Genomic DNA, 12708 nt, shown 5'->3' with positions numbered 1-12708 from the left:
TGCACAGAAAAGTGTTGTTAAACAAGAGCAAAACATGTTAAATAACATAAAATAAGAAAAACACATACCAGCCTGTTCTCCATAGGAGAGGGTCATGTACTCGGACTGGTACCATTAACACTGCTGCTGATGTGCAGTGTGGAGTACAAGGTGCCAATACACCGATCACAGTGCACTGCACCAACTTTATTGAAATGTCACAAAATCTGCAGGCAACCTATAGAAGTGAAGTGAATACAAATGCAGCGACTATACAGACACAGCCACACGTCCTAACTTGGCTAATGTGCAGGAGCAGGTGTGTGGCCCCAAACCTGCTGCTGCTTACCTGTCAAATTAGGATGTGCAAAAACAAGAACAAATGGAGCACTGGATTCAGATTTTCTACAGGTCATTGGGTACACTAGTTCTGGCTCAGCAGCACTCCATAAAATGGGGACTCCCCCTAGAAACAGGCAAAGAACCCAGAATTCAAAAACTGTATACAAACAGTCCAATGAGTGCGCCAAATAAAAACGTCCAAGAGTCCAAGGTGTCTAATAAAAAAATTGATTCACAGCAGAAAAGACCCAACACATTTCAGGGGCCAAACACACTACCCCTTCATCAGGGCTTAGGAATTTAAGATTGTGCTTCAATAGACTCGGCTAAATAGATACCAAATAGATTTGTGATTTACTGCTTGGACAGTTGCAGGAGGGCAGGTTAAGCCAGTGTTTGTGAACGCAGCAAAGGACATATAGTTGATATAAAAAGTCTACACACCCCTGTTAAAATGTCAGGTTTCTGTGATGTAAAAAAATTAGACAAAGATAAATCATTTCAGTACTTTTTCCACCTTTTATGTGACCTATAAACTGTACAACTCAATTGAAAAACAAAAATCTTTTTTTTTTTGGGGGGGGGGGGGTAAACATTAAAAACTAAAATAACGTGGTTGCATAAGTGTGCACACCCTCTTATAACTGGGGATGTAGCTGTGTTCAGAATTAAGCAAACACATTCAAAATCATGTTAAAATAGGGGTCAGTACACACCTGCCATAATTTAAAGTGCCTCTGATTAACCTCAAATAAAAGTACAGCAATTCTAGTAGGTCTTTCCTGACAATTTCTTAGTCGCATCCTACAGCAAAAGCCATGGTCCGCAGAGAACTTCCAAAGCATCAGAGGGATCTCATTGTTAAAAGGTATCAGTCAGGAGAAGAATACAAAATAATTTACAAGGTATTAGGTATACCATGGAACAAAGTGAAGACAGTCCTCATCAAGTGGAGAAAATATGGCACAACAGTGACATTACCAAGAACTGTCATCCCTGGACAACTGTCCAGAAACAAACATGATCAAAAGGTTAAAAAAAAAAAAAAAAAAAAATCACCTGGACCAGATGGCTTACACCCAAGGGCCCTCAAAAGAACTGAACACTTACACCAAAGCCATTGTTTCTAATTTTAAGAGAATTTTTAATAACTGGCATAGTTCCACTGGATTCAGGTAAGGAAACTATGGATATTTAAAAAGGGTTCAAAATCTTTACCAACTAACTACAGACTGGTTAGTTTAACTTCTATAGTCAGGAAGAGACTTGAGAGTTTAATAAAAGGACCATATAGAAGAATTTTTTCAAGAAAATAATATTTAAATAGTCAGCATGGATTCACAAAAGACCAAAGTTGTCAATCAAATCTGATTTCTGAGGCAGGGTTAGAAAAAAAACAAAAAAAACTTACATATAGGAAGGGCGGTGGGCGTGGTATACTTGGATTATGCTACAGCATTTGACACAGTTCCCCACATGCGGCTAATGTGTAAGGTAATGTCGACAGGATTGGAAAAATCAGTTTGTAAATGGATAGAAAACTGGCTAAAAGATGGTATTCAGAGAGTAGTGGTTAATGATTCATACTCTGAATGGTCTAGGGTTGTTAGTGGTGTATCCCAAGGTTCAGTTTTGGGACCCTTACTTTTTAATATATTTATAAACAATATAGGGTCTTGAATTAAAAGTCCCATTTCAGTCTTTGCAGATGACACCAAGCTGTGCAGTAGAATAACATTCCTACAGGATGTCTCCAACTTACAGGCCAAACGCAATGCACTGTGTAATTGGGCAACTATGTGGAAAAGAGATTTATTGTTGATAAATGTAAAGTGTATGCACTTGAGGGCTAAAAACATGCACCCATCATACATACTAGAAGGAGAACAGCTAGGGGTGTCAATGGTGGAGAAGGGTCTGGTAGATCATAGGCTTAAAGTGATATTAATGGCATCTTTAAAAATAAAATAAAAATTATATATATATTAGTATTATATAACAAACATTTCATGCTTACATGCGCTTTGCAGTGGTTTTGCACAGAGCAGCCCTGATCCTCCTCTTCTCAGGTCCTCCGCTGGACTTACTACAAGTACAAGGGCAAGGAACTTGCTATGGGGGCACCCTAGCAGGCTTGCTCTGGAGCCACATCTCTGCGTGTTTAATTCACACACATGGCCGCGGCTAGGCCCCCCTTCTCTCTGGCTGCAATTGACATCAGGGGGAGCCAATGACTCCCACCGCTGTCTCAGCAAATGAGGGAAAGTCCCCAGAGAGCCGAGGCTCTCGTTAACATTGCTGGATCAAGAGGGGGCTCAGGTAAGTATTGGGGGTAAAATGCATGAATGTAAAAACCTTGAGTGTCTGCAACCATTTTAAAGCTGATCTCCACCTTTTGATATTCTTTCCACATGTCCCTCACTATCCTGTGAGGCCGCTGGATGTGCGGTATAAACTGAATGTAGGTGCGGCTACATACAGCATGCTGCACGGTGTTCCAGGTGCAAGCCAAGACTTCCACTCCTATACCTAAACACATCAGAGTCTATGGATACAAAGCTTCCTCTGATTGGCTGAGTCAGACGTTGTGATATCATCAGCCCACCTCTCCAATCACAGGAAGCTTAGTACTCATTGATAGAATACATTGCTTTCTCTGAATGGCTAAGCGCCACTGTGACAGACTCTACTGTGTTCTGGGTATGAAACTGGAAATCTTGGCTTGCACTCAGAACACAGTGTGGTATGTTGTATGTTTTGAAAATCAGACCACTGAGCATATTGAATGCTTTTTTGAATGATTTTCTAACCGTGTATGGCCAGTATTAAAAAGCTAACTAATGCAGCCACCACATCTAAGAATTGGCAAGCTGCAATATAATAAATGCTTGCATTTGGATTTAGTAACACTTTAAAGCGGAGTTCCAGTTGAATAAAAAAATAAATAAAAGTCAGCAGCTACAAAAACTGTAGCTGCTGACTTTTAAAATACAGACACTTAAAAGGTGAAACTCAAAAAATTTGAATATCGTGCAAAAGTTCATTTATTTCAGTAATGCAACTTAAAAGGTGAAACTAATATATGAGATAGACTCATTACATGCAAAGCAAGATAGTTCAAGCCGTGATTTGTCACAATTGTGATAATTATGGCTTACAGCTCATGAAAACCCCAAATCCACAATCTCAGAAAATTAGAATATTGTGAAAGGTGCAATATTCTAGGCTCAAAGTGTCCCACTCTAATCAGATAATTAAGCCATAACACCTGCAAAGGGTTCCTGAGCCTTTAAATGGTCTCTCAGTCTGGTTCAGTAGGAATCACAATCATGGGAAAGACTGCTGACCTGACAGTTGTGCAGAAAACCATCATTGACATCCTCCATAAGGAGGTAAAGCCTCAAAAGGTAATTGTAAAAGAAGTTGGATGTTCCCAAAGTGCTGTATCAAAGCACATTAATAGAAAGTTATGTGGAAGGGAAAAGGGTGGAAGAAAAAGGTGCACAAGCAGCAGTGATGACCGCAGCCTGGAGAGGATTGTCAGGAAAAGGCCATTCAAAAGTGTTGGGGACTTTTACAAGGAGTGGACTGAGGCTGGAGTCCGTGCATCAAGAGTCACCACACACAGACGGATCCTGGACATGGGCTTCAAATGTCATATTCCTCTTGTCCAGCCGCTCCTGAACAACAAACAACATCAGAAGCATCTTACATGGGCTAAGGAAAAACAGACCTGGTCTGTTGCTCAGTGGTCCAAAGTCCTCTTTTCTGACGAGAGCAACATTTGCATCTCATTTGGAAACCAAGGACCCAGAGTATGGAGGAAGAATGGAGAGGCACACACTGCAAGATGCTTGAAGTCCAGTGTGAAGTTTCCACAGTCTGTGTTGATTTGGGGAGCCATGTCATCTGCTGGTGTTGGTCCACTGTGCTTCATAAAGTCCAGGGTCAACGCAGCCATCTACCAGGAGATTTTGGAGCACTTCATGCTTCCTTCCGCAGACAAGCTTTATGGGGATGCTTACTTCATTTTCCAGCAGGACTTGGCACCTGCCCACACTGCCAAAAGCACCAAAATCTGGTTCAATGACCATGGGATTACTGTGCTTGATTGGCCAGCAAACTCGCCTGACCTGAACCACATAGAGAATCTATGGTGCATTGCCAAGGGAAAGATGAGAGACATGAGACTGAACAATGCAGAAGAGCTGAAGGCCGCTATTGAAGCATCCTGGTCTTCCATAACACCTCAGCAGTGCCACAGGCTGATAGTTTCCATGCCACACCGCATTGAGGCAGTAATTGCTGCAAAAGGGGCCCAAACCAAGTACTGAGTACATATGCATGCTTATACTTTTCAGAGGTCCGATATTGTTCTATGTACAATCCTTGTTTTATTGATTGCATATAATATTCTAATTTTCTGAGATTGTGTATTTGGGGTTTTCATGAGCTGTAAGCCATAATCATCACAATTATGACAAATCACGGCTTGAACTATCTTGCTTTGCATGTAATGAGTCTATCTCATATATTAGTTTCACCTTTTAAGTTGCATTACTGAAATAAATGAACGTTTGCACGATATTCTAATTTTTCGAGTTTCACCTGTACCTGTCCCTTGGTCCAGTGGTGTCCTCACCATGGCTGGTTTCACCAGCTTGCGGCTTCACAGTCGAGTACCCACTGCGTATGCGCGAGTAGAGCTGCGCTTTGTGAATGGTCCTGTAGTCTTCTGGGACCTGCCACATGTCCCAGAAGACTACAGGGAGGGGGGTAAGGACAACTTCCACTTCCAATCACCTAAACTAAGAACAGCAGCAGCCCATCTACTTACCTCCCAGGCCCTCCATAAAACAGTGAGCACCTGGGAGATGACACGGACATGTCTAGCCCCTGGTACATCACCTGTGTCTAGGTCCAGATAAACTAAAGCTGATCATTGTAAGCACCCCTGACTACAGATGTAAAATTTCCATAAATTTTGAAGTCGTGGGAAAAAAAAAAAAACTTTTTTGGGGGGGAAAAATTGACAATTTCAGAAATATTAAAAAAAATTCAGGAGTAGTTTTACAAATTGAAAGTCATTTTGTTACACTGGGAAGGTGAAATGCAGTTTATATAAATGTATTGTGCTTGAAATAAAAATACAGCTTATTCAGTAAACTAAGCTTGCTTTTTGAAATCTGTGATGAGGCAGAAGGAGCAGAAAGAGTATCTGGAATGAGAACTCTGGAGAACTCTTTCACTTTCATTATGGTCATCATTTCATAAAGTACTGTAAATGTTAATGTCTATAGGACACCTCTGGCATGAAAGGATGTGTATTGTTATCCTTGTAGCATTTGGAAAAGAATATTTCTTCTCAGCAGAAATTGCACTGTGGAAAGGTTTCCAAACTCTAGATGTTGGTCTCACCATTTTACTGAGAGGACGAAAAGAAAAAGCAATTTACTGACCAGGCTATAGGGAAACATTATGCTGTGATGATGGAGAACATTAATAGGAATCATTTAAAGGTTATAAAAGATAAACAAATTGGTAATTTACCCTCTTACCTGTCATTTAAAGTGTTACTAAACCCAGGACCCTGCACTCACTCTATCTAGTCTCCCACAGTACACAGAACATGGAAATCCAATTATTTTAGTAACTATAAACTGCTAAATATCTTTTCTCATCAGCAGTTTTACAGCAGTCGTGTGACTTCTATCAGTGTCCAGCAGGGCACTAGTTAAAGCTTGTAGGAGGAGTTTTCATTCTCCCCTGATTGTCCTATGAGGCTGCACACCCTCTGTCTGGACAGTGTTGACTGGCCCCATTGCTGATCAAATCCAAAAAAAAACAAACAAAAAATTTCTTCTAGCAATACACACCAAACAGAAAAAAAATTTTTTAGCCATACACACTAAACTGAACATGTGTAGAGTGACTCCTGGAGCTCTGTACTATCAGCAGACGAATTGGGACAGTAGAAGGGGAAAATAAGAGAGGACAGGTTCAAACTTCCTTTTTACACAATGCAGAGGATTAACCCCTTAGGTTCCACAGTGAGCATAACAAGCATGCATTACTGCATATACAGACTGATTTTACTGTTGTGGGTTTAGTAACACTTTATGCCCTGAGAGGAAAGAAATTGTCATCTACTGTATCCCAACAATCACCCAATTGTAGGCAGTACAAGATGGAGCCCACAAGCAAACTAAACTGGAGCCTTTCCCCTGCAGTGCAACCTAGTGGCAGAAATGCAAATTCCTCTAGTCTGAGAACTGCATCCAGAAGTAGTGTTACTTGACTTGTATTCCAGGACTTGTCTTCAGCTAAGAGAACTTGTAATAATTTAGGACTTTATATAAAGTCTCAGAAACCTTTCATTTACCGCCCTATATCACTTTTACTGCTACAAGGTGGCCCTTCTGTGCAAAGTAAGTGTGTGTGTGTGTGTGTACACAGGTGTACCTCGCTTTACGAACGCCTTGGTTAACGTAATTTTCGGTTTACGAATGACAATCCATTGATCATAATGCCTCAGTTTAAACATTTTTTTTTACGAATATTTTTCGCAATACAAAGTATGTGGGCAGCACAGTGGCTAAATGGTTAGCACTTCCGCCTGGCAGTACTAGGGTCGTTGGTTCGAATCCCAACTACAGCTCCACCTGCCTGGAGTTTGCATGTTCTCCCTGTGCCTGCGTGGGTTTTCTCCAGGTACTCTGGTTTCCTCCCACACTCCAAAGACATGCTGGCAGGTGAATCAGCTCCTGTCTAAATTGTCCCTAGTATGTGTATGTATGAATGTAAGTTAGGGACCTTAGATTGTACACCCCTTGAGGGTTAGGGACTGATATGAATGTTCAATATATATGTAAAGCGCTGTGCAAATTGACGGCGCTATATAAGTACCTGAAATAAATATGTCGGTGCCGATATTTAAATGCAATTGCTGGATTTTTGTTTCTTCACTATAGCTCAGCTGTCACTTTCCCCGGAGCTAAAGGATACTTTGTTTCTTTTATCTCAGGAAACAAACTAAATGGAAACATTGTTCTTTTAACTTGGAAAATAAACTAAAAGGAAACTCTCTTTCTTTTAGCTGGGGGGAAAGTGAGAGCTGATTCTCTGAGCTATAATGAAGGGAAAAAAAAAGCTGGTAATTACATTTAAAAACCGGCACTGACCTATAGTGACAGCGACTTTTTTTTAAACTTTTTTCTGACCCCCCTAAACGGATTAATTGGTTTTCAATGCATTCCTATGAGAAACAGCATTTCAGTTTACAAATTTTTCGCAATATGAAATGTCCCGGAGAAGGCATTAAATTCGTAAACCGAGGTACACCTGTATATATAGACTTTGTACTTCCGCCATAGGAGGCGCACACGCCGCCTACACCTTGCTTCTGATGTGAACCCTCACAGCAGAAGCTGATCTGCGAGTCCTGCTGAACGGACGATTGTCGGGCAGAAGAGAGAGCAGAGCTCTGCCTATGTAAACAAGGCAGAGCTCTGTTCTGACAGATGGTGAACTAAGGATCGTGTGTCCCTGCAAAGCTGGTCTTCGGGTTCTATAGTTTGAATACCACGTCATCGGTATATTATTTATCATTGTAAAAAAGTAGATTCCAAAAACAAAATATGGTCTTACAAAGAAAAATTTTTTTTCCGATTTTTCCATTTTTTTTTCCAAGGCCTTTCCAACTCTACAGTACTAAATGGTTTCTCAACCCTCGAACTGTTTCATCTGCAGGAGAGCTTCTGTTAAAAAAACTGACTGACCAGATCACCATATAAAACTAAAGAAAAGAAATCCTAACAAATAAAACTAATGCAGCCGTCACATCTATGAATTGGTAAACTGCAATATAATGAAGGTTTGTTTTTGGTCCAATACTGCTTTGTTTACAGAACACACTGCATGAATATTCCCTGCCATGGTCCAATCCTGTGAGGAACAAATTGTATTCTCTGCTCAGGATTGGCTGACAGAGGTGCCTATGGATACAATGTAGGGGGTGAGGTCAGATATAGTCAGACTTCAGGTGACCTCTGACCCCTCAGGGCGAGGTGATGTCCGCCCTGACAATTCGGTGATAACCCGCAGCCCCGGCAGCCATGAAGAGAAGGAGACACATACGGCCAATGGAGGAAGTTTGTCTCCGCTCCTCAGCGCCCCGCCTGCCTCATCCGGATCCGCCTTCAGCGCTCAGTGTCCGGAGATCCCGGCTGTGCAGAGTACGGCGCCCGGGTCTTCTCCGCTCCCTCTCTTGCTCGGTCCACGTTATCCGTTTAACTGTCAACGGGCTGAGATCGCCTCAGTCACCGGCCGCAAGATGGCGGACACAGAGGGGGCGGGGCCACATCACGGGAAGGAAAGGGCGAGCTGACAAGACGACCCACTGAGGAGCGCGCTCTCCAGCTCCGACTCGCTCGTTCATCCGAAGAAGAGACACTGAGAAGAATACTTCGCCGGGTTAGCCGCAGCGCCGAGCCCGCTCAAGGGCGCGCCCCCGCTGCTCCACTTAGCACTGCGCGTGCGCGGCTCTAGAACCCTTGCAAGTTCGCCAAATATCGTCTGCCAATCAGGAGCGAATTCTTCCCTCAATACGCTAAAACCCAGCTTGCCGGAAGTCAGTTGGCCGCCATCTTTGTACACCCAGCGGAGGCTGAGCGGAAATGTTGTGTTCCGGACCTAGACCCGGATAGACACGGGTGACCTACCGCCGACTAGACACGTCAGTGGCACCTCCCGGGTGCTCACCGTCTCATGGAGGGCCTGGGAGGTAAGTAGTAGGGATGCTGTTGTTCGTATCCGCCACAGGTGATTGGGTGTTCTGTCTGTGTAGGTGAGGGGACTGACAGGGGGGTCCCTAAGAAGTCTGGCCGGCTAGGCTGAGTGTAGTGTACAGGACTGGACCACTAGGGGCGTACACACCTCTGTACACCACTGGGGCCCAGGAGCTATGAGCACCACACACTGACCTCCATCATAAGACGGCGTATTCATAGGTAGGAATTCAGCAACTCCAGACAAACAGAACAAATGCATACAAGGGAGCTGCTTTACATGACAACGGGCTCGTATTGTTGTCCAACCAGTGCTGAAAGATACACCAGGGGAGGGGAGCTGCTTTTTCTCTGCTGCAGTTTCACCTTCCCTTACGGGTCTCCTGTCCATCCTGTGACGGCAAAGGAGAAGCAGCACACCAACGAGCTCATCTCTCTGCTCTCTCCTCCTATCAGCATAGCTCCTTGTACTGCAGTACACCTGACTGTCTTATTGTGCTGCTTCTCCCTCTGAGCTCTGCTGTACAAGGACTGCAAGAGGCTGAAACCAAGATAAATTCAGGTACTTAAAGCGGTCTGTTGTAATAATATGGCCAGGTGGGAGCTTTCCTATTCTGAGCGGACGTCATATGACATCCTCCCACTCTTGCCACTTGTGTGTGCCCGCGAGGGAAAACAGCAGTGCGATCTGTGATCTCTGTATTCCTTGGACACAGCTCATCACAGATCAGGATAAAGGACCAATCGCAGTGGCCCTCTACTATGTAATTGCTGTGTCCAGTCACAGTGGATCACAAATTGAAAACGATGGCTGGTACTTTGTGTTACCGATTCTCCTTCCTTACACACAGACTGCATGTGAGAGGAAGGAGAGGGAACTGTACCGGAATCTGTGAGTTTAGTAATTCCACTGTGATTTACTGTGATCTTTAATGTGACAATACACTTAGTCCTCATGCACACTGGATGTTTTTACAGCGGCTATTTTTGGTTTTTGATGGGTTTTTTTTTATACAGATAGTAAACTCCCCAGCATGTTCTATGTGCACATAGACTGTGATACACGTTTTTTGGCTGGAAAAAAAACCCAGAACATTGGGTTTCTAGAGGAGTTTTTTAGCTATAAAAACGCTCTCATGCTGACTTTACACAGCTAACATTACCAGCGGTATTAAAACTCCCAGTGTGCATGGAGCCTTACACACAGAGCCAAACGTCAGTGCCTTGATTGCAGCCAGTGTTCCTGTCACACCAGTACCTTGATCAACCATACCAGTGTATCCGTCATCCGTGCCCTGATCGGCCATACCAGTGCATCCGTGCCCTGATCATCAAGTGTTCCTGTCATATCAGTGCCCTGATCGCCCATAGCAGTGCATCCGTCATCAGTGCCCTGATCGCCCATAGCAGTGCATCCATCATCCGTGCCATGATCATCCAGTGTTCCTGTCATATCAGTGCCCTGATCGCCCATAGCAGTGCATTCGTCATCAGTGCCCTGATCGCCCATAGCAGTGCATCTGTCATCAGTGCCCTGATCGCCCATAGCAGTGCATCTGTCATCAGTGCCCTGATCGCCCATAGCAGTGCATCCGTCATCAGTGCCCTGATCGCCCAAAACTAGTGCATCCGTCATCAGTGCCCTGATTGCCCAAAACTAGTGCATCCGTCATCAGTGCCCTGATTGCCCAAAACTAGTGCATCCGTCATCAGTGCCCTGATTGCCCAAAACTAGTGCATCCGTCATCAGTGCCCTGATTGCCCAAAACTAGTGCATCCGTCATCAGTGCCCTGATTGCCCAAAACTAGTGCATCCGTCATCAGTGCCCTGATTGCCCAAAACTAGTGCATCCGTCATCAGTGCCCTGATTGCCCAAAACTAGTGCATCCGTCATCAGTGCCCTGATTGCCCAAAACTAGTGCATCCGTCATCAGTGCCCTGATTGCCCAAAACTAGTGCATCCGTCATCAGTGCCCTGATTGCCCAAAACTAGTGCATCCGTCATCAGTGCCCTGATTGCCCAAAACTAGTGCATCCGTCATCAGTGCCCTGATTGCCCAAAACTAGTGCATCCGTCATCAGTGCCCTGATTGCCCAAAACTAGTGCATCCGTCATCAGTGCCCTGATTGCCCAAAACTAGTGCATCCGTCATCAGTGCCCTGATTGCCCAAAACTAGTGCATCCGTCATCAGTGCCCTGATTGCCCAAAACTAGTGCATCCGTCATCAGTGCCCTGATTGCCCAAAACTAGTGCATCCGTCATCAGTGCCCTGATTGCCCAAAACTAGTGCATCCGTCATCAGTGCCCTGATTGCCCAAAACTAGTGCATCCGTCATCAGTGCCCTGATTGCCCAAAACTAGTGCATCCGTCATCAGTGCCCTGATTGCCCAAAACTAGTGCATCCGTCATCAGTGCCCTGATTGCCCAAAACTAGTGCATCCGTCATCAGTGCCCTGATTGCCCAAAACTAGTGCATCCGTCATCAGTGCCCTGATTGCCCAAAACTAGTGCATCCGTCATCAGTGCCCTGATTGCCCAAAACTAGTGCATCCGTCATCAGTGCCCTGATTGCCCAAAACTAGTGCATCCGTCATCAGTGCCCTGATTGCCCAAAACTAGTGCATCCGTCATCAGTGCCCTGATTGCCCAAAACTAGTGCATCCGTCATCAGTGCCCTGATTGCCCAAAACTAGTGCATCCGTCATCAGTGCCCTGATTGCCCAAAACTAGTGCATCCGTCATCAGTGCCCTGATTGCCCAAAACTAGTGCATCCGTCATCAGTGCCCTGATTGCCCAAAACTAGTGCATCCGTCATCAGTGCCCTGATTGCCCAAAACTAGTGCATCCGTCATCAGTGCCCTGATTGCCCAAAACTAGTGCATCCGTCATCAGTGCCCTGATTGCCCAAAACTAGTGCATCCGTCATCAGTGCCCTGATCGCCCAAAACTAGTGCATCCGTCATCAGTGCCCTGATCGCCCATAGCAGTGCATCCGTCATCAGTGCCCTGATCGCGCATTGCAGTGCATCCGTCATGCGTGCCCTGATCATCCAGTGTTCCTGTCATATCAGTGCCTTGGTCAGCCATACCAGTGCATCCGTCATCAGTGCCCTGATCAGCCATACCAGTGCATCCATCATCAGTGCCCTGATCATCCAGTGTTCCTGTCATATCAGTGCCTTGATCAGCCATACCAGTGCATCCGTCATCAGTGCCCTGATCGGCCATACCAGTGCATCCGTCATCAGTGCCCTGATCGGCCATACCAGTGCATCCGTCATCAGTGCCCTGATCGGCCATACCAGTGCATCCGTCATCAGTGCCCTGATCGGCCATACCAGTGCATCCGTCATCAGTGCCCTGATCGGCCATACCAGTGCATCCGTCATCAGTGCCCTGATCGGCCATACCAGTGCATCCGTCATCAGTGCCCTGATCGGCCATACCAGTGCATCCGTCATCAGTGCCCTGATCGGCCATACCAGTGCATCCGTCATCAGTGCCCTGATCGGCCATACCAGTGCATCCGTCATCAGTGCCCTGATCGGCCATACCAGTGCATCCGTCATCAGTGCCCTGATCGGCCATACCAGTGC

The 12708-nt window shown here is 45.0% G+C and overlaps 2 protein-coding genes across 4 annotated transcripts in view; one reads left to right on the top strand and one right to left on the bottom strand.

Moving 5' to 3' along the window:
• PPP6R2 (protein phosphatase 6 regulatory subunit 2) overlaps nt 1-8837 on the bottom strand; it is a 150322-nt gene extending 141485 nt beyond the window's left edge. For both annotated transcript variants that reach the window (XM_089676975.1, XM_089676976.1), the window contains exon 1: nt 8458-8837. The gene's annotated coding sequence lies outside the window, so the exon portion shown is untranslated. The remainder of the gene's footprint in view (nt 1-8457) is intronic.
• The window catches only part of GCC1 (GRIP and coiled-coil domain containing 1), a 31198-nt gene continuing 26976 nt past the window's right edge, over nt 8487-12708 (top strand). Inside the window, exon 1 of one of the 2 annotated variants that reach the window (XM_089676978.1) lies at nt 8487-9103. The gene's annotated coding sequence lies outside the window, so the exon portion shown is untranslated. The remainder of the gene's footprint in view (nt 9104-12708) is intronic. The other variant, XM_089676977.1, reaches the window with a different exon arrangement.

Source organism: Staurois parvus, unplaced genomic scaffold (genome assembly GCF_062004578.1).
Source record: "Staurois parvus isolate SC_StPar_1 unplaced genomic scaffold, SC_StPar_1.0 ptg000175l, whole genome shotgun sequence".
Classification (NCBI taxonomy): domain Eukaryota; kingdom Metazoa; phylum Chordata; class Amphibia; order Anura; family Ranidae; genus Staurois; species Staurois parvus.
This window is presented reverse-complemented; position numbering and strand designations above follow the sequence as displayed.